Genomic DNA, 21,098 nt, shown 5'->3' with positions numbered 1-21,098 from the left:
TCCTAGAGGGATAATTTTTAGGTTTCACCTTCCTAGATGTAGAATTTGGGGTTTAAGTGTGTTCTTAGGAGCTCAAAGATGCAGTTTGAGGACTCTGGTGTTATCAGTGTTTGCTGAAACTCTGACCTTCATGTGATCTTCTAATTGCACCAGCACTAATTTTATAATTATTTCCAAGCCTTGATCACTGCCCTTCATAATTCTGGTGAAAGTCCATCTTAATCCAGTTATCATTCCCTATATTAATACCATATAGCACTTCTTTTTTAATTAAAATGATTATGTGATATTAAACACAAAATGTTCACTGCTTTGTATCTACAGAGTTTCCTGTGCCAGCTGAACTTGTAATGGCATCAGAGACAGATGTTGGGTTCATATTTGACCTGTTTTCTACAAAAACATGTTGATTGACACTAATTATATTCCTTTCCAATTGAATGTCATTTTTTTGGGTTTGTTTTTGTTTTTAACCACGTACAAATTCACAGTGGTGTGTGTGTTGTGTTACTTTTGAAGTGCTACAGGGAACTGGTGCTCATTCCCTCTTCTAGAATATTCAATATTAACCATCTTTTATGTGAAACCCACATTTTTCAGAAAAAAGTTGAAAAATTAGACAACTTTGGGTTTATTAACCAGTTCTTTGCACTGAAGGACTCCCAACTGCAAACTTCAAGGCTTGTTTTTTGCATTCCTTAACAAAGCATCCCATTTTATTTTTATTAAATATGGAAAATACAATATTTGCCCCACTTATATTTCTCAGAAATGACTGATGGTTGTCTGTAAAAAAAAAATCTGTAAAATTTATTTACTCCAGCAAATTCAACTTAGTTACAACTTTCAGCCCAAAACATGAAGAAAAGAAAAGAAACACCCAAGGAAAAATTCTGAATAAACAGAGAAGTTAGAAAATCACGTATTTTCACATGCACACACAAATGTGCACTTTTAATACCATCATTTCACTTTCTGTAATATTTTTTATTTTTATCTCAATCAGCTAATTATATCCTGGATGGTTATTTTTCATCCAGCTCCTCTTGCCATTATATATATATATATATATATATGTGGTTGCTGTTTTATGTGCCAACAACCATAGGAAATTTATTCCCCCATTATCCCATGATATATTATTATAGGAAAAGCCTTCAGTGCGAAACGAGGGGATTTTCCAGGGCTGGAGGAAAACCTGATTTCTTTCATTGCCCTCTAGTGGGCTCAAAGCACTTGTGCAAGGGCAGGGAATGAGGAGCTTTTCCCTTCTCTTTGTGCAACACAAACCTCCAGGTTTCTCAGAATTCGAATTATTTTTTCCATATTTGTCTAATTCACAGAACACTGTTTCATCTCTCAGCTAAAGCAGAATTATAATCTCGGTGTTTATAAATTAGGACAAAAGGGGATACTATACTTTTGATATTTTGCTACAGAAAACTAAAAATGCACATTTTCTGTATCAAACATTATTTACCAAGTGAGTTTTGGGAGGGACATTTAAATACATAAAGGCTGGAGAAGGAGATACCACGTTTTAGGCATCATTTTCTGCTGTTGTTGCTGTGTATAACTGTGAATTCATCACACAGCCCAGCTGAAGGGGGACTTGGAAAACGTTTCATCCCATTTATTTGTGATTTGTCATGGAATCCTAGAATGGTTTAGGTTGGAAGGGACCTTAAAGATCCTTTATTTCCACCCCCTACCATGGGCAGGGGCACCTTCCACTGGACCAGGTTGCTCCAGTTCTCAGTTTATGAATAAAAAGAACATGATTTCACCCCTTCCCCCAATTTCATTGTGTGATAATGTTTCAACAAATATGTTAGATAGTGAATTAGACACACACAAGACATATCAAGGGGAGGAAGAAAGGGGGGATAATGCTTGTGCTGGGAAAAGATCATAATATTAAGAACGGCCTTTTTTGAATTAAAAAGCAAAACAAAACTTGAGGCAAAGATATTAATTTTCAACAGTAAGATCAGAGGAAATCAAACACTCCTCCAGACTGGTTGGTACTAATTTTTACTCTGAGTAAACACACCATGCATGGCTGGATTATGGCTTGTTAGTATTAAAAATTAGTGACTTTTGGACGCAAAATGCCTGTCTAGTGTATGTTGACTTCATACAATGTCATATTTCTCTACTATCCTGGGAAGGGAGGAAAGGAAAAAGCTCTTTAGGGCATTTTTGGAATGACAGCAGAATTCTGTCTCAGAGTTGTTTTAGGTCAGGCATTAATTTATACCAGGAGAAAATCACAGTTTTCACGAGAGAGCAGAGCACGAGGGACTCAAGCACCTGTGCCAAAGAGATGGAAGCACATTTGTTTAGAGTCATAGGGTAGTTTAGCTTGGAAAAGCCCTCTAAGGTCATCAAGTCCAACCATTCCCCAGCACTGCCAAGGCCACCACTAACCCATGTCCCCAAGTGCCACATCCACGTGGCTTTTAAGTAAGTTCCTTCTGGTTTAGGGACTCTACCACTGCCCTGGGCATCCTGTTCCAATGCCTGGCCACCCCTTCAGTGAAGAATTGTTCCTGTTATCCAATTTAAACCTCTCCTGGTGCAACTTGAGGACATTTCCTTTTGTCGTAATGATGGATTCACTATCCATAGACCTTGGTTCTCTGTCCATTCATGTGATGTGCGTCACATTTGCTGTCTGCCAGTGGATTGGCACCTCCTTGGTTAGCCAGGACTGCTGATAAATGATGGGAAGTGGTTCAGTGAGCACTTCCACCAGCTCCTCAGCACCCTTGGGTGGATCCCATCTGGCCCTGTGGAATTTTGTGTCAAAGTGCTGTAGCTGGTCACTGACCATTTTCCCTTGGATTCTGGACCTTCATTCTGCTCCCTGTTTCTGTCTTCTGGCTCAGGGGGTTGGGTACCCAGAGGCAACTGGTCTGACTATTAAAGACTGAGGCAAAGACAGCATCAAGTACCTCCACCTGTTCCTCATCCTCTGGCATTTTATTTTCCCTGCCTCCAGCACAGGATGGAGGTTTGTATGTCCCTGTTTGCGGATGTGCATTGAGAGCATAGGGAAAAAATATTGCAGCTTTGCACTTTCCTTCAGGAATGACTCACTCCCTCTGCTGGGAACATTTAATTCTGAATGTGTGATGCTGCTTTCCCTCCTCCTCCTCCTCCTCCTCTTGCATCCACCCCCCTCACCACATTCACATTCATCTTGCTCCGTGTGACATCTGCTCCGTGTGCTGCAGAGCAGCACTTCGGTTTCTATGGCAGCTACTGTAGCCAGTGGACCCATGGATGGGGAGGGAGAGGAGGAAGAAAATTCCCAAAGTGGCTGGATTCAGGTGCATGGTGGTCATTCACCTTTGGCCAGAGGGTTGGGATGTGTGTGGAGAGGGTTGTCACAAGGGGAGGTCTCTCCCATGGTCCGGAGTGATTTCCTTTCTTCTCCTGTGAGAAGAAGGACAGCAGTGAAATGCAGGGTGTGAAGAGCAGCAGGTTGTGGGTTTGGTTGAACTTCATGTTTCCTTTTGCTCTATTAGGTCTCCAGTTTTGCAGCAAATGCTCCTCAGCTTCTACCTCTCTGAGGGTGAAAATGCAGATGCCAAACCTGAGATATTATAATTAGGTGTCTATTTATAACATAGTTTGTCATTAGAATTACCATGTCATTTTTAAAACAAGGGAGGATAATGCCAGTTCACAATCTACACCTATAACTGTTGTTTCTTTTTTTATTATTCTTTTAAACACAGTTCTTCTTTGATTTGTTCTGGCTGTGAATTCATTAAGAGGTCTGAATTAACATCCTGCCGCATCGGCCGGGGCTTCTTCAATCCTCTGTCCCCCCAGGTATAAACACCAGGATTCTGAGCTGCCTCACTTCAGCTACAGGGAGCTGGATAAAATACAGAGCCCACTTCTTCATTTTCAAACATTCTTTATATAGTGCAATCAGAATATGGTTTTGAAACAGTTGAAAAACTCACGTGGCAGCATCGTGGCTCATGTGCCACCAATTGTTGTGGAATGTCCTGTATTTGGGATCAATCCATCATTTATCAGCAATCCTGGCTAACTGGAGAGAACCCAGCTGAGTGGGAATTAGCAAATGTGATCCCCATTTAGAGCTTTTAACCTAAAAAACCAGGTTTGTCCAGCCCTGGCACAGCTGCCCAGGGCAGTGGTGGAATCCCCACCCCTGGAGGGATTTAAAAGCCACATGGATGTGGAACTTGCAGACATGGCTCAGTGGTGGCCTTGGCAGTGCTGGGAGAATGGTTGGACTCAATGATCTTAGAGGGCTTTTCCAAACCTAAATGATTCCTTTATCTTAAACCATTACAAAGATGTATTTATTATAGAGCAGTTTGTTCACGGGAGATGAAACCAGCAGGAGCTGGGATTCACTGGTAAAATATGAACTTGGAAAATCACAGAGTCCCAGAATGGTTTGGGTTGGAAGGGACCTTAAAGATCATCTTGTTCCAACCCCCTGCCATGGGCAGGGACACTTGTGAGAGGAAAGGCTGTCAGAGATGAATGTCCCTCCTGTTTCCCAAATCTGGTGTCAGGAAGGTTGTGCATCCCCAGTGTGTGGGGTGCGAGCACACGGATGATCCTGAGCTTTGACACGTCTTCAGAGAGCCAGGTACTGCCTTGGTGAGGGGAATTTAGTGTTGGATGTACTTTGGAGAACTCTGGAGAGTTCTTTTTATAGCAGATGAAGAAATCCTTTTTAGGCCCATACTTCTTTTACATCTTTTCTTTGAACAATACTTTTTGTTCCACTGTCTGTAACCCTCAGAATTTCAGGTGCCAAGGCCAAGTGTTTCTCCTTATGTGAACATTTTGCATCTTCAGACCTGTCTGCTGTACTTTGAGTGATCCTATTATCTAGCAGTGCCTCTACCTTGCATCTTTTCTTTATCCATTTTGTCAGTTATTCCCATTTAATCCCATATAATCTTTCCTGTAGTCTTTAGCAGCAACCCAAACCTCAGATCCCCCTCAGCCTGTTTTAAGTAGCTGTCAATGACACGATGCATCCTCTAAAACTCAGTTGAAGTGTGTATGGTGCTCTGGTGCTGTTCTAAAATAGCACAAATTAGGTGTTATTAGGAAAAAAAGTCATGGAAAATTATGGCAAAAGAAGACCTTTTGTCAGGCTGCTTAGGACCTCTGCTTTTCTCCCAATTTTAGTGCTGTTTGTCTGCTTGTTCTACCCTTAGTCTTACTCTTGTTCCCATATGTTGTGTGGACCCTCCTCCAGTTACATGGAAATCCCAGCCATCTTTAAAGACATTTCATTTCTATTTATTATTAGTAGTCCTTATAAACACATTTTTTCTTTTATTTTTCCCTTTAGTTTATGAGCAGAAAGGCTTCACAGCCTTCAAACTGACTCAACTCTGACCTTTATCCCTTGAGGTGTCACATAGGGTAGCAAAATCCTACCCTGGCCATCTAAAGGAAGGGAAAAAAAAATTAGATGTTCCTAATAAAGTTAGATGTTCCTAAAAGAAGATAAAGTTATGTGGATTCTCCCCCTCACTTACAGAGGGCACAGCAGACTCCATCTATTTTATATTATCCCATAATTGTGCATTTAGTTGCCATAACCTCAACTGGAAATTATTTTTGGAGCTAAAATTGTCCCACATTTTCCATTATTTGGCCTTTTTGCACCAGTTGTTTGGTTTTTCTTTCTTGAGATCCATCAGTTTATGACTTATGTGTCTACATATTTATCAATGTTAGAAGATAATATTAAAAAAGGGATTAGCACGTAGCAATGATCTATTAAATAGTGTAATTCATCTTTGTGCAGAGACCATCATTAATTTAATTTGTTTAATTAAAGTAGCCCATTAAAATGGATTTAGTTGCTGGCATCAAACCACTCCTGGCTTCCTTTTTGTTACTGGGACATAATATTATCCAAGGTCTCAACAACTTCACCATTTTGCTAATTGAGTCAGAGGTTCAATTTGAAATTAGCATTGCTGGGAAGGCGAAACAAATCAAATAGAGAACCCAGTTAGCATTTAAGGCTTTAAATGGGGGGTTTCCTTATTTCCCTTTTAGTGGATGTGAGCAGGAGGTCAGGTTGTTATGTGAGCATTAAAAAATGTCATCCCCTGACCTGCTGAATTCCTGACAGTGCCTCGTGTTTGTGCTGACAGGAAGAAGCAAACAAAACAAAATGAAAAGGTAATGAGGTAGAGCACAGAGGGGATGTGAAATCTTCCCCTCAGAAAGCTCTGCAATGTTTATTAATGCTGCTGCTTCAATGGAAAAATGCAACCTGCAAAAAAAAAATGCCACTGAGTATTTTTCCATTTCAACTTGTACTTTTTGGAATTTGCCCACGGTAGAAAAGACAAAAATGAAATAACTCCATCTCTGAGCATAAAAACACAAACTATGTCACGGTAAGCAGGTTTTATTTCTAGTGGAGCTTTGAAACATTGTGCCTGGATTGCAGGAAGTCCAGTTGTACCCCTTTGGTGAAGTCTTTATTGTTAAATAATTATCATAGAATCATGGAATGGTTTGGATTGGAAGGACCTTAGAGACCATCTTGTTCCAAGCCCCTGCCATGGGCAGGGACACCTTCCACTAGCCCAGGTCGCTCCAAGCCCAGTCCAACCTGGCCTTGGACACTTCCAGGGGTGGAGCAGCCACAGCTGCTCTGGGCAACCTGTGCCAGGGCCTCACCACAGCCAAGAATTCCTTCCCAATATCCCATCTATCCCTGCCCTCTGATAGTGGGAATCCATTCCCCCTTTTCCTGTCCCTCCATCCCTTGTGCAAAGTCCCTCTCCAGCTCTCTTGGAGCCCCTTTAGGCACTGGAAGGGGCTCTCAGGTCTCCCTGGAGCCTTGTCTTCCCAAGGCTGAACACCCCCAGCTCTCCCAGCCTGTTTCCAGAGCAGAGGGGCTCCAGCCCTCAGAGCATCTCCGTGGCCTCCTCTGGACTCACTCCAGCAGCTCCATTATAGCCCTCACCTTCCCCATGGCTTTTCTTTCCTTCTCCATGGCTGTTCTGGCTCTCCCTTCTCCTGCAATGATCCCTCTTTGGTTTAACTTTGTGCTGCATCGAAGTGAATCTCCCAAACCCTTTTTTTCTCTACAAAAATCCAGTGCATGCCCGTGCTCTGGGCTGGCTGATCTCCCCTGGATGATCTACATGAGTTCCTTAAAGCTTGAACACGAGGGGCCAGTGACTTGGTAATTAATTCTGTAGGAGATGCTGGTGGAAATACTTGGTTGCCTGAAGTAGCACTGGGTGCAGTTTGAGGTGCTTCAGGATATCTGAGACATTTCTATGAGGCTGTGAGGGCAAAAGGATCTGGAGAAGACCTGCGGCTTCTGAATCAGCAGCTGGAGATTGAAGCAAAGTATCTGAATTTAGTCAGCTGGATCCAAGCTGCAGTTTACCAGCAGACACCTCTGCTGTCGTCCAGAACAGAACTACAGTTAACATGGGGTGAGCTGCAGTTAAACAAGTCCCTTGGGCTCCCTCTTTGGGCTCTTTTATTCTCTGTTCTGGATCCCAGTGAAATCCAGGCTGATAATGGTGTGCTGGCCCAGGTCCAGGTGCTGCCCTGGCCTGTGCCCGCTCCTCTTTGTTGCTGTGGTCACTGATGTGGTTTCAGCCTTGTCTCACTAACGAGCTCCAAAGCCATGCCCAGGAGAGATCCCGGGGTGACAAGGTGACGGTTCCCAAGAGGCAGTTTCAGTGTGACTGGACCATTGGGAGCAGGAGAGTCTGGTTCCTTGGATGTGAGCCCAGCCCTGCCTGGCCTTGGACTGCACAGTGAATAATGAATGACTCAGCACACTCTGTCTTCCAGCATGAATGAAGCCATTCCCCTGCAAGAATCACTTCTGTCAATGAGAAGGACTTATAATGTTTCCTTTGATTATGAGAAAATCAAGGAATACTCTTTTCCAGTGTTTTTTTAAAATAACCCACCTCGCTCAGCAACTCACTTGGTAAAGTCACAATTACTATTTCATTCTAAATTGAATTTTGACTCCCTCAGTTGAGTAAAACAGATTTATTTCCAATATTTCACTCAGGTGGGTGTTTTCTTGCCTGTTGAGAAAATTCATGGAAATATTTAGCAAAAAACAGTGTCATAACTTTCTCTGGTGGTTGGAGATTTTCAGTGCTCCAAGCAGTGACAAGGGGCAGGACCATTGGATGGGGCTTGGAGAAACCTGGTCTAGTGAAAGGTGTCCCTGCCCATGGCAGGGAGTTGGACTAGATGAGCTTTAAAGGTCCCTTCCAACTCAAACCAACTCCAAACCATCCTGTGGTTCCAAACCATTCAGTGATTCCATGACCTGGGGACACTTCTGGGTGACACTGAGGCATTGGGTGACACTGTGTAAATCTGGGATTTTTCAGCCAAGTTATTTTCTGTAACTGGAGAATAGGAAGTCTTTAATGAGAAAAGACTGTGATTTGTCATCCAGCAAACAGGCTGAGCAAGAAAAAATATTTTTTCCTAGAAACAGGAAAGAAGTAAATATCAGGGAGAGGGGCAAAAGCTGTTTAAGGTGAAGAACAATGTTAGCACAAATCCAAGTGGGTATGAATTGCCAATCTTTACATTTGGGTTGGGAAATTAGATGTTCTATAATAATTAGAGCAGCTGGGTTCTAGGAGAGGTAGAAAATCTGACAATTCATGCAACAGTGCTTGCAAAGTTCATGAAAGGATCTATGTGAGCTTCCAGTGGCAGGAAACCAAATTGGATAACAAGGGAGGAGGTCTTCCAGACCTGTGGCCACATCAGTGCAAAGTGCTACTATTTTATGAACTCATTTGTCCTCATTTTCTCCCCATTTTAAAAGAGCTGGGACAGCATTAAGCCATTATACATTTACAGATTCATTGGAAAAACCATAATTTTGGTCATCAATATTCAGTTTTCCAGCACCTTGTGGCCCAAGCTGTTTGTGTGTCCCACTGCTTGTGATGTGTAACATCACAAGGTGCAAAATCAGATGTACTAAAAAGCTGTGATGACAGAAAATAAGCAAATTCTGTGGCCAGGGAATACTCTGAGGAGTAGGCACTGGAAGGGGCTCTCAGGTCTCCCTGGAGCCTTCTCTTCTCCAGGTGAACACCCCCAGCTCTCCCAGCCTGTCTCCAGAGCAGAGGGGCTCCAACCCTCAGAGCATCTTCATGGTCCTCCTCTGGGCTCAATCCATCAGGTTATATACAAATATATATAAATATATATATTTATTTCTTTTATTTTTACCATTCCCATATGTCAGTTAAGTTCATAAAAGAGTGTCATGGTTTGAGCAGGCCCAAAATCCAATTCTGATTCCTAGCCCCCCTCCCACATCTCAACCCCATGTGAGATGGGTTTTCCAGACAAAAACACGAGACTCAATATGGGGGAAGGAATATATTACAAAGACTATACACATAAATAAATACTATAATACATTACAAACAATCTTAACTCTATATCTATCTCTACCATGACAGTAATATTTACAATGGGCCAAATCTCTTCTCCCTCCAAATAAAAGTCCAGGAGAGAAGAAGAAGAAAAGACCCCTTCCAGTCTCTGAGCAACAGGTCTCTCTAGGCAGCAGGCTTTCTTCTTTTCTTTCAGGCAGCAGTTGCAGCTGGATCCTTGCCAATACACACGAGGGGGGTCTCCAAGCCCCTCGGCCCTCCGTCTTCAAAACGGGGGTCTTTCCGTGGACTACGTAACCCCAGACAAGGTCGTTCCACCACGGTCATATCACGAAGCACGGGGGTCTTCGTGACAGTCTGGTATCTTCAGGGGAAATCAAGCCCCTTCACAGAGCTTCTGTGCTCTGCTTCAAAGATGGCTGCCGGCTTCTCTGAAGCTGCAGCAAGGAGGGGGGGGAAACCCAAGGTCACCCCCTCCACACACATTCCTTTGGCCATCCTGGCTGAGCTCTCAGGAGGCCGGAGCTTCTTAGCTCCTCTCTGTAGTGCATACTGCACTTTAGGACTCCACTCAGTCCACCACCCCCTCCTCTTTCTCAGAGGGGTCTCTAACGAGTTTGGGGGTTTTGGTTTGTCCAGTTCTTACCCTCCGAAACTCTCTTCCTGCCGCTGGCTCGGGTCTCTTGTCCTGCTTTCTGCTGCTGGCTCTTTTTGTTTCCTCAGACAACTCTGTGTCTGCTTCAGTTGCATACCGGCATCTGCTGCTTCTCTTGGTTCTTATCAGTTGGCTCTTTGCCACTGCTCTTCGGACACTGCTGTTCTGCTGCTGCTCCGTCGCTGCTCCCAGCGTCTCCCACTTCTATTTACAGGGAAGAAACTCCCCCAGCTCCTAGCCACAGGCACTCAGCCCAGCTTCAACACCATTCCGAGTCCCTGCAGCCCCCCAACCGGGGGCTGGGGGGGGCAAAGCCCCCTAAGGGGCCGGAGCCCCTTCTCCTCGTGGCCTCTACAACATGGCCACCTCTTCTAACAAAACAAGTACTACTGCTTCTTTTCCGGTCTCCAGAGATATGTTTATATTTTGCAGGAGCATTGATTGGTCAAGCCCCAAGGGTCACCACCCCCTGGGGGTTACCACTTTCTTAGTTTCAGGGGGAAAACCTGGTTCAAACCACTACAAAGAGAATCTCATAAAAGATGAGATAGAGGGACCCCTAAAATTTGGAAAGACATCTCATACACTTAAGTTCGTTTCAGTCCTTTGTAATCAATATGCAAACTTGGGCAATAACCAAGAATGAGTTGACAAAAAAACAGTGTAAAAATATTTTGGGTATTTATACAATCTAACCTAAAATGAAAGTCCTGATTTTTAAGTTCAGGTGTTTTGATTGTCAAATTATCAAAGAGACACTATGTCCTGAGAGCCAACCAGCTCACCAATAAATGATAGATGTAGAATTTGTTTCCACTACTGAATTTAAACTGAATACAGATCACAAGGAGCTAAAAGGCTGAAATCAGCCTTTTCAGGTGTTGAATAAATGGAATAAAAAGGAGTAAAATGGAGTAACTGCCAAACAGGCTGTGAATGGATGCAAAAGGGGTTTTAGATCTTTTGAGCAGATCCTCTTTTCCACTTTCAGGCTCCATTTTTGCAACGACAAGTCCTAGATGTTGGTGATCCACAGTTGCTGCAGGACCAGAACTTTCCTGTCAGGAACCATATTTAATTTGGATGATCAGTGTATCTGAAAACACTCCTGAATATTGCAGCACAACCCTGATGTGCAGAACTGGATTACAAATCCACTTTGATATTTTTATTTTAACCAGGTTAATTATTGCTTTGATTATGGAGCTGGAATTGCCATCTGTCACAAGCTCTGTGGGATGACCCAGCTTATTTTGGCTTCATGTTTTCCTGCATATAATGTTTATTATTCCCAAAATAATATAATGTGAGACATTTACTATCATCCTGGGACAACTTGTCATGGAATGGCTTTCTCATCATCACACTGCACTGGTAATGCAATTCCATTTTCATGTGCCACTGTTAGGCTGTGAACTACAGGATACTATATTGTGCATAGTTTAGAGATAGGGAAAAAGGCTGCATCTGACTGATATATCTGTTTAATTAATATTATTTCCATGTAAGGAACGTGTAGCAGTTAGTCAGGAGGTTTCTGGAAAGCTGAGAAAATAGGATGTTAACATCAGATTAAAATATCTTCATTTGCTTGAGGATCCTCCTCAGATCTGTCACAAAACATCCTTCTTCTTCAATATATTGGGAAGCTGGAAGATCAAACCTGGTGCTGACAAGGTGAAGCACGGGAGGAGGTTCCCAGAGAAGCTGTGACTGCCCCATCCCTGGAAGTGTTCAAGGCCAGGTTGGATGGGGCTTGGAGCAACCTGGGCTAGTGGAAGGTGTCCCTGCCCATGGCAGGGGATTGGAACCAGATGATCTTCCAAGTCCTTTCCAACCCAACCCATTCTATGATTCTCTGATTCTCTGGCTCTATTACAAGGGAAAAGGCATAAACACATCCAATTTTGTTTGAGGCTTTGCAGATAGAAGGGAATATTTAACTATCATCCCAAACTGAAAGCACTTCCAGGTGAGAAAACAAAAGATGTGGAAATACCACTAAATAAACAGGCAGCTGTATTATCCCATAGCTCGAGTCTTAATTAAACTTGGGCTCTAATTCTGGGGGAATATATTCCCATTAGTAGCCTTGCTACAGCCAGGACTAGTGCGAGAAGTTTCAAGCTCATTGCTATGTAAAGTTTGGGAAAAACCTCACATTTTGAGCCAGAGTTAAATTAAAGGCTCATTTTACACACTGGCAAGTTTATACAGTGACACCCCCCCCCAAGGCCTTGTGCAGGTATTTCCCCCTAAAAAAACAGGCAGAGGAAATCTGTGGGATGTGTCACATTTACCTGTTTGCTGCTGAAAAGTCCCTCCGTGTCTCCACGTACCATCCCACCCAGTCACTCCTTCCTTCCTCAGGCTTTTCCTTGGCATTTTTTGATCCAGAACCAATAAAGGATATTTAAACCCAAGATATGTGTGGGGAACAACTTCAGAAGTCTCAAATTATTTTTTCCCTGATGTTTCAGGCTAACCTGATCAACCCTAAAGGAGAGGGCCAGGGTCTTGCCTCCTTTTTCAGTTTATTGAAGTGATGCTGATGCAAATCCTTCTGACCGTTTCCAAACACATAAAAAGGAGGAAACTAAAAGGAGAAAAATTAATTGCCTTCAGCCCAAGCTTTCATGATGAGCTGTACCACAGGCAATGAATAAAGTGCACAGGATTTCAAGCTCCAGGAGATGGGAGATCAGAAAAAACCTCTTTGTTTTGGGTTTTTTTAAACCTCTTTTCACAGTTTTTCTGTGGAACATGCTGCAAACAAGCTTCAAACTCTGGTTTGCCACCCTTTTCAATTAAATTCCCATCAAAACCACAACTAGAAAAATCAATATGATTCATTCAGCATGTCTGAAGTTCCTCAAATACAGCCTGAAAAAGGACAGACTGACACTGGGTTCTTTTCCCCTCCATTGTTTTGTGAATGATTTAAAAACTCAGATGTTTTAGTCTCACCTCCAAAACTTGAAATAAAATTGGAAACTTGTTTTCCTCCTCTTCACACGTTGTCCAGTGGAACATGTCCCCCTTGGAAGAGGGGTTGGAATGAGACAATGTTAAAGCCCCCTTTCAACCCAAACCATTCTGTAAGTCTGTGATTAAACATGACTTCTTGGAAACCACCTGCTTCTGGCTCCATGTGAGTGTGTTTTTCCCAGCTGTGCTTCCAGGATGACACCAATAAAAGCAAATTCCTCCTTGGGCAGCAGTGCCTGGACCTGCCAAACCTACCTCGAGCACGTGGGGCCGATAAACTCCACAGGCCCCTCCAGCCATGCCTGAGGCTGCACTTCCAAGTCCTGAGCTCTTTCCAAGGGGGAACCTCAGAGGATGCTCAGGAAGATTTGTAATTTCAGATGAGGTGGTGGGATCGGGTCCCTGGAGCATTGGAGATGTTTTTGCTGACCCGTCTTTGCCGGCGGGTGCAGCGGCAGAGGCGGATTGTGAGCCCAGCTGCTGCATCAGCATCATTTTAATTAAATATATATTGCTTTATTTAGCTCTGTGGACGACATGGGTTCTGTTATTGCTTTCAGTGAAGGGCTGGAATGCAAATGGAGAGGATTTAAGTGGAGACAGCAAAGGATGGTGCTATAGCAGGAGCAAACATCTAAATGAAACACGGAGAAGAGTCGAGGCTCGGTGATGTTGCTGCTGATGGCAACCCTGCTTGAAATGTGAATTCCCCCATCCTCTTAACTCCTCATGTGCACACAAATGGCATTCCCAGCTCCTTGGGAGCCTGCAGAGTGTTAGCACAGGCACCAGGGTGTTTGGGCAGCGTTGTTAAAGCAGCATTAGTATGCAGGGAGATGCTCCTCACTCTGCTAAATCACTCTGCGAAGGGGGACTGCGAGCGCTCCCGCTTTGTTATGACAGCGCTTCTGAGGCAAGACTAATAAGACTTAAAAGCAGAGCTAAATTAGGGAGATGGGAGATGAAGGCAGGGGTAGAGACTGAACTGGGCTGATGGAAAAGCGTGGGCTGGTGGGAAAGGCAGGGAGAGAAGGAACGTAGACAAGGAGAGGCCCGAGGGAGTCGGGCCACATGAACAGGGCACAAGAGCCTGAGCAGGGATTGAGGCTTGTTCTGGGTCTGTCATAATAAAGGTGGTTGAAGTGTCAGCATTAAAAACTCAAAAATGAAAAAAAACCCACCAAAACTTATAAAACAAGAAGATCCAGTGAAGTCATGCTCTCAGGTGGGGTTCCTGTGCAGACCCAGGAGTTGGACTCGATGATCCTTGTGAGTCCCTTCCAACTCAGGATATTCTGTGATTCTATGAGACATGAGAAAGAGAAGAGAAATAAAGAGGATGAAATACACAAAAAGAAAGAAATGGCTGGAAAATTAAAATATTTCTGTTAGAAGGAGAGAACATTCAAGTCATCTCCTTTTTCTTTTTTTTTCCTACAGACTTTAGCTCAGGAATTCTTCTAACCAAACAGAACACTGCCGTCCTGGGCCTACATGGGATTTTTTAACACTTGCCAAATGGTGTCTGTGAGCTTGTAACAGATGTAAAAGATTATTTCCCAAATCTGCAAGAATTGTCACTTTGCACTTGCAAAGTGAAGACGCCTTGACTGGAAATACAAGAAGGATGAATTATGCATGGAAAGTGCTGCCTGGCTATTTTTAATGGTGCATGGGCATAGTCTGGAATAGGGTTTGTTTCCTCCGCTTGTGTTTAAGAGGGGGGTGAGTGAGGAAAGAATGAGAAGGTGAACAGGGAAATCTGCCTCGAAAACACGTGCTGAGGTTTCCTGGTGACAGAGACACCAGCTCAGCACTGCAGAGCAACAGTGCTCCGTGAGGAGCTAAAATCAGGAATAAAATGTTAGGAACTTTATAAGATCATGGAATGGTTCGGGTTGGAAGGGACTTAAAGACCATGATGAAGATGTACTTGCTTGAGCCATTTGGGTGCTTAGAGGAGTCTGAAAGAAAGAATTTCAAACAGAGAACATGTTCAGGTTGTAGCTCCAGTACGTCACAGTGCATATAAACAGGAATGATTAGAGTGGTAAAGTCACAATTAGTGTTTCATTCCAAATTGAATTTTGACTCCCTCAGTTGAGTAGAACAGATTTATTTCCAATATTTTTATTATACTTTGTAGACAATGTGAGGCAGCTCAGAAACTCAATTATTTTTATTAGAAAATATCAATATTATCAAGGTTTGTGTGCTTGTTTTTGTGAATTGAAAAATTATTTGGTATTTTGTGTGTGTGTGAAAGGACAGAGATTTCCTGAGGGAGGGAGGATTTGTGCATCCTGCCCAGTTTATGATGGCTGTGAGTTTGCTCCCCAGCCCTAATTCCTTGATGATCCTGGTGAGATGGGATCTCCAGCCCTCACACAGTGTTATTCCCTGATGGGAAGCGATCCCATCAGAGAAGCTTTCATGGCAAACAGCAAATATTTTGTATATTTTAGTGGATTTTAGCAGAGAAGAAAGTTGACTGAGGCAGCACAAAGAGCAGGAAGCAAAGCTTGGTTTGGGATTCCCTCCAGCATCCAGTGATGAACTGGACCTTGATGTGGGTTTCCCTTGATTAATTCTTCCACTCTTCAGGAGACCACAATGGCCTCTCAGCATCCTCTGGTTTCCTCTCTTTTTTATCAGCTCAGCCACTGGCAATATCCTGCTTGACACTGATATTTGCATGAGCTGGTGTTATATTGGTACTTTGCTCTTTAATAACTATATAAATTCATCACCAGTGTGCAATGGAGATGGGGGTAGTTGGGAGAATTTGTGGTTAGAGAGGTGAAAAGGCCCTCAAGACAGTCCATGTGCTCTGTGGGAATACCCCCATTGAATATATGATGGCTTTGTCTTCTGCTTCTGGAGGAAAGGAGGCTTGAGGGGACCTTCTCTCTCTCTCCTCCCAGGTCATGAGTGACAGGGTGAGAGAAAATGGCCTCAGGTTGTTCCAGAGGAGGTTCAGATTGGATATTGGGAACAATTTCTTCACTGAAAGGTTTGTCCAGCCCTGGCACAGCTGCCCAGGGCAGTGGTGGAGCACCCATCCCTGGAGGGATTTCAAAGCCAGGTGGATGTGGCACTTGGGGACATGGCTCAGTGGTGGCCTGGGCAGTGCTGGGGGATGGTTGGACTCAATGATCTTGGAGGGTTTTCCAACCTAAATATTCTCTGTAAAATCCCATTCTTGACGGGAGTCAGGAAGTCACATTCCGGGCTAAAATGACATTAAAATGTTGGCATCCCAACAGCTTTCTGAATGAAAAGTGAAATCAAAATTTGTTTAAATTTTGGGAACGTGGCTCCTGCTATGTGTTTGCAATCGTGACTTTGTGCCCGTTGACTCCAAGGGAAGCAGTTAATCCATTTTTGGGTCGTAGACTGGAGGATCTGTGTTTTGTTTGTCCACAAATGTCTCTTGGTTCCTTGGAGAAAAATCTTCTTTGTACCATGGCAGCAGAATGCTGGGTTTGTGTGGTTTATATACTCATACATCCTGTGCACTACTGTGGAAATCTGGGCTGATGGAAGGTGTCCCTTCCCATGGCAGGGCATGGAACAAGATGAGTTTTAAGGTCCCTTCCAACCCAAACCCTTCTGGGATTCCATGATCACAGTGACCCCGTGCAGACAAATCATCAACCAATATAAATAATCACAGCTCTGGTGTTTTCCAGGCATTCCCTTTGTCCTGTGCTGAGAATATGACCCATATCCTTTCAAACGTGCTGTGGTAACAAACTCAGATCCCAATCCTGCTTTCAGCAAGCTCAGGTGACTTTTTGCAAATGACTTAAATGGTTCCTGAGGAGGCCCAGATCTTACAGCTTTCCTTATGTGCTGCTTGCAGTTTTAAGGTTTGGGAATATGTTAACTTAGCTGGGATGAGAAGGGGAAAAGGCAGCAGTGCTGTTCTTCATCTGTGGAAGTACATTTGTTGGGTAGGCTGTGTTCTTTTACTGCTTTCCTCAAATGCCATTTTGTAACAGTAAAACGCTCCCTAAAAATACTAAAATATTTTTAGTTGTCGAGTACAAATCAGATTGAGCTGCACATTTCCCTCGTGAGTAAAAGTGATGAGTTTGTGTTCATTAACTCGGGGCCATCTGGTGCAGACATGCTGCAGTCTGTGAATCAAACATGCAGCAAACTCCAGGGATCAGAATAACCACCAGACCCAGGCTTGGGGGGGCTTGGGGGCGGAGGAAGAGGGTGGTGGACTATAGATTTCACTCTTTTAAAAATTAACTCTGCTCTTAATGTTGCACTACTGTAAAACTGTGTCCCAGGCCCCTTGGTGACACTTTAAGTAGTGTTCAGGGTGCTTGTCTGCCATTAAAGTGATGGTACCTGTCATCCCAACTGTTTTTGTGTGCAAAAATGACTGAATGGCTCTGTTTCTCTGAATTTATAAATAATGCATCTTGACGGTGCAGCTACACAGATGCAGCTAAAAAATAAATCTAAGCAGTTTTTCTGGGTCTGCACTGGTGGAAGTCAGTGGTGTTTCCACTTATGGTGTAACTGGAGCAGATTTCAGAGTGTTTTGTAGAAAACCTTGAAAAAATAAGTTGTAGCTGGAGGCTCTGATTCCATCTTAAGGGCCTTTTAGAAGCTAAATGATTCTTCTTCTTCTTCCCTGTGAGGGTGCTGAGACCTTGGCACGGGTTGCCCAGAGAAGCTGTGGCTGCCTCATCCCTGGAAGTGTCCAAGGCTGGGTTGGATGGGCTTGGATCAACTTGGGCTAGTGGGAGGTGTCCCTGCCCATGGCAGGGGGTGGAATGAGATGAGCTTTAAGGTCCCTTCCAACCCAAACCAGTCTGTGATTCTGTGTTTCCATGAAATCTGCTTCCATTACCAACCTGGCAGCCTTTATACATATCTCACCCAAATGTCCCAAAATTCCTGCCTCTCCTGTTTATGTTTTTTTCAGGGCTCTGCCTTCATCTCTTCCAATCTCCTGCCTGTCATGGGTTGCAACCATAGCTGGGTGATCCCAAGAGGGGAGGAAAAGCTTGAAAATGTTGTGAGATGATCCAAAGTCACCAGATTCCACCCACAAACCTGTATAACTTCCTGAGTTCATCACAGAATCACAGAATTGTTCAGGTTGGAAAAACCCTCTAAGATCAGCAAGTCCAACCATTCTCCCAGCACTGCCAAGCCCACCACAAGCCATGTCCCCAGGGGTCACCTTTACATGTCTTTGAGAGCCATAAATTCCGTGGTTGTTAGTTTTGTTGTTTCAGTTGTTTCAGTGGTACCTCACAGGGTTTTGCCCAGGACAGGGATCACTCCCTGAGTATATCCAAGGTGGTTGATACCTGTGTTTGGGCAACTGGTTAAACCCCCAGAGCCTTTAGAGCTTTTCTGCTGACTAAAGATGTAGATATTTGCTTTGAGAGGACTTGAGTTGCTCTCTGGACTCCACTGGGTGGGGTTTAGTTGCCAAAACATATAAATCAAGAGCTGTTAAAGAGGGTGAAAGGTATCTGGGATGTCCATGGTAAGCTGACAGAAATGACTGGTACCCACAGGAGATTAAAGCCATGGAAATGGTAGTCAGGGGCTGGACAAGATTCCCTATGGCATCTCAAGTAATACCTATGGATCCCTATGTTTAGGCATGAAGCTGTGTCAGGGGAGGTTTAGGATGGATCTCAGGAAAAGCTTCTTCCCCCAGAGGGTGGTGGGGCACTGAACAGGCTCCCCAGGGCAGTAGTCATGACCCCAAGGCTGCCAGAGCTCAAGGAGTGTTTGGACAACGCTCTCAGGAACATGATGGGATTGGTGGAATGTCCTGTGCAGGGCCAGGGGTTGGACGGGATGATCCTTGTGGGTCCCTTCCAACTCAGGATATTCTTTTATTCTACGAACCATATCCTGAAGTGAGACTTTATTATCTTTACAGGGGGCTTAGAAACCTTTTGTAATTTCCCAAGCCAAAGTTTCTGGAGGAGAATCCCATTTCATTTATTTTATTAGATGTCCTGAGGGGTAACTTGTATTCTTTACATCTGTCATGTATCCACTGTCTCTTTGCCTGAAAGTTGTGTTCATCCCTGTAAAAGATGGGATGCTGCATCTCCTTCCTGATCCAGGTGCAGTCCCCGGGTGGGGACTGAAGGCCAGCTTTTCCTGTGGGTTTTGGCTTTTCCATGGACCACTACTGCAGTTGTCTGTAAATGAGGAATGAACCAGCTGAAACCCAGGGTGAAATCAGGAGACAGAAGATTCAGGTCCATAGTCTATCACTGACTTAATACAAAAAAACAAGTTTAAAAGATCTATTATTAATATCTGAAGGGAGAGCAGCAGTTAGTGATCACTTCTGAACAAAGATTGTGTTTCCATGACAATACCCCCATCACTGGATAATCCATATACCATAAGCTTGTCTGTCCTGCTGGGAGGTATTTTGGCATTTCTTTCCAGAAAAATTCTGAAACTCAGAGTTATGCCTTTGAAAAAAGTTGTGTTTTATTTAAAGATTCCCGTTCTTTTCATCACTCTCTTAAATGACTGGCATTAATGGGCCCCAGTCAAAGGAGATAATGGTGCTGCACAGCCCCCTTGTTTCCTTCCTCTGTCCTCTTTGAGTCTCCTCATCAAAATGACCGTCCCCGTTCTCTTTTCTTAATTTCCTGCCTGGATTCAGCCCCTCTGCTCTCCCATTAAGGGCAGTTTTGTGAATGACATCTTTGAAAGCTCATCATGGCTTTCATTTGCCTGCGAGGGAAATGGCTGCTTACTCATATCCTTTGGGAAATGGAGTTTACCTTCCAAAGAAGCCTCTTTTTTCAGTACTTTGTACCAGAGTTTTTGCAAATTTCTCCGTTGGCTGCTCCTTTGGGCACCTCTAGGAAGAGAAACACATGTTCCTACTCATTTAAGCAAGATATTGAGTGATATTCAGGCTCTAATAGCTCATTTTTCAAGTAACTTTTTCTGTAGGATGAGGTGATTTTTTGTCATCCTCTACTAAAAGATGCTTCAAAGTTGCACTGATTTATTTCTCTGTAGGGTTGCTTTTCCTCCTTCAGTCTCATGATGTTTCAATTTGAGTGTTTGGATTTTGGATGTTAATAAAATTCTGATGCTGATGCTATTTTTATCACATGTATGTTACTTTAGCTCCTTAGGACCCGAGAGAAAGGCTGCAGCTGTGTCAGGGGAGGTTTAGGTTGGATCTCAGGGAAAGGTTCTTCCCCCAGAGTGTGGTTGGGCACTGAACAGGCTCCCCAGGGCAGTGAGCACAGCCCCAAAGCTGCCAGAGCTCAAGGAGTGTTTGGACAACACTGTCAAGGACAGGGTGTGATTATTGGGGTGTCCTGTGCAGGGCCAGGAATTGGACTGGATGATCCTTGTGGGTCCCTTCCAATTCAGGATATTCTGTGATTCCAAGATCCTTTTATACTCAATTTATGCCTTCATTGCACAGCAAAAGTTCACAACAAGCTTTAGCAAAGATGAAGAGCAGAGTTTGTGTTGAAAGAGAAGCTAATGTTCATTACAGCACCTGACTTTACATGTCTTTGAGAAGACAGAATCACAGAATCACAGAATCACAGAATCATTAAGGTTGGAAAAGCCCTCTGAGATCATAAAGTCCAACCATAACCCAGCACCACCGTGTTCACCACTAAACCACGTCCCCAAATGCCACAAAGACATATAGAGCTTCCCAAGCCCTTGACGTGAGCCAAGAGCACTCCAAGATCTGACCCAGCAGAACTCCCAGCCTGGGAGCGCATTGTGCCTCATCCACCAGGACCAGCAGTTCCTGCAATTTGCTCTCCACTTTTCCTTGCTGCAGCCCATGAGGCAGCTGTTTCCTTTTCATGAAATTACGTGGTGGGGTGCAATGCTCAGTCAGACAGAAGTGCCTCAGCAAAGCCATTTCCAATTTGTTTTTCATTGGGATGACTGAGAGAGGCTCACTTTGGCTTTCCAGGGGAGATTTTGGAGCTCCTGATCTGTGGGAGCAGAGATATCAGGGG

General features: G+C 43.8%; 1 protein-coding gene and 1 long non-coding RNA gene across 4 annotated transcripts in view; one reads left to right on the top strand and one right to left on the bottom strand.

Annotated features, from left to right (window-relative positions):
- The window catches only part of MSRA (methionine sulfoxide reductase A), a 256,105-nt gene that overhangs the window by 173,754 nt on the left and 61,253 nt on the right, over positions 1 to 21,098 (top strand). The gene's annotated exons all lie outside the window — the stretch shown is intronic.
- Positions 19,071 to 20,653, bottom strand: LOC113974567. The gene is made up of 3 exons (XR_003536578.1): positions 20,618 to 20,653; positions 19,878 to 19,957; positions 19,071 to 19,277 (listed from the first exon to the last, which is right to left on the bottom strand). It is a non-coding gene; the product is annotated as an uncharacterized LOC113974567 (long non-coding RNA).

Source organism: Neopelma chrysocephalum, unplaced genomic scaffold (genome assembly GCF_003984885.1).
Source record: "Neopelma chrysocephalum unplaced genomic scaffold, ASM398488v2 Primary Assembly neopelma1_123, whole genome shotgun sequence".
Lineage (NCBI taxonomy): Eukaryota > Metazoa > Chordata > Aves > Passeriformes > Pipridae > Neopelma > Neopelma chrysocephalum.
The sequence above is the reverse complement of the archived record's forward strand: the minus strand, read 5'-3'. Positions and strand labels throughout refer to the sequence as shown.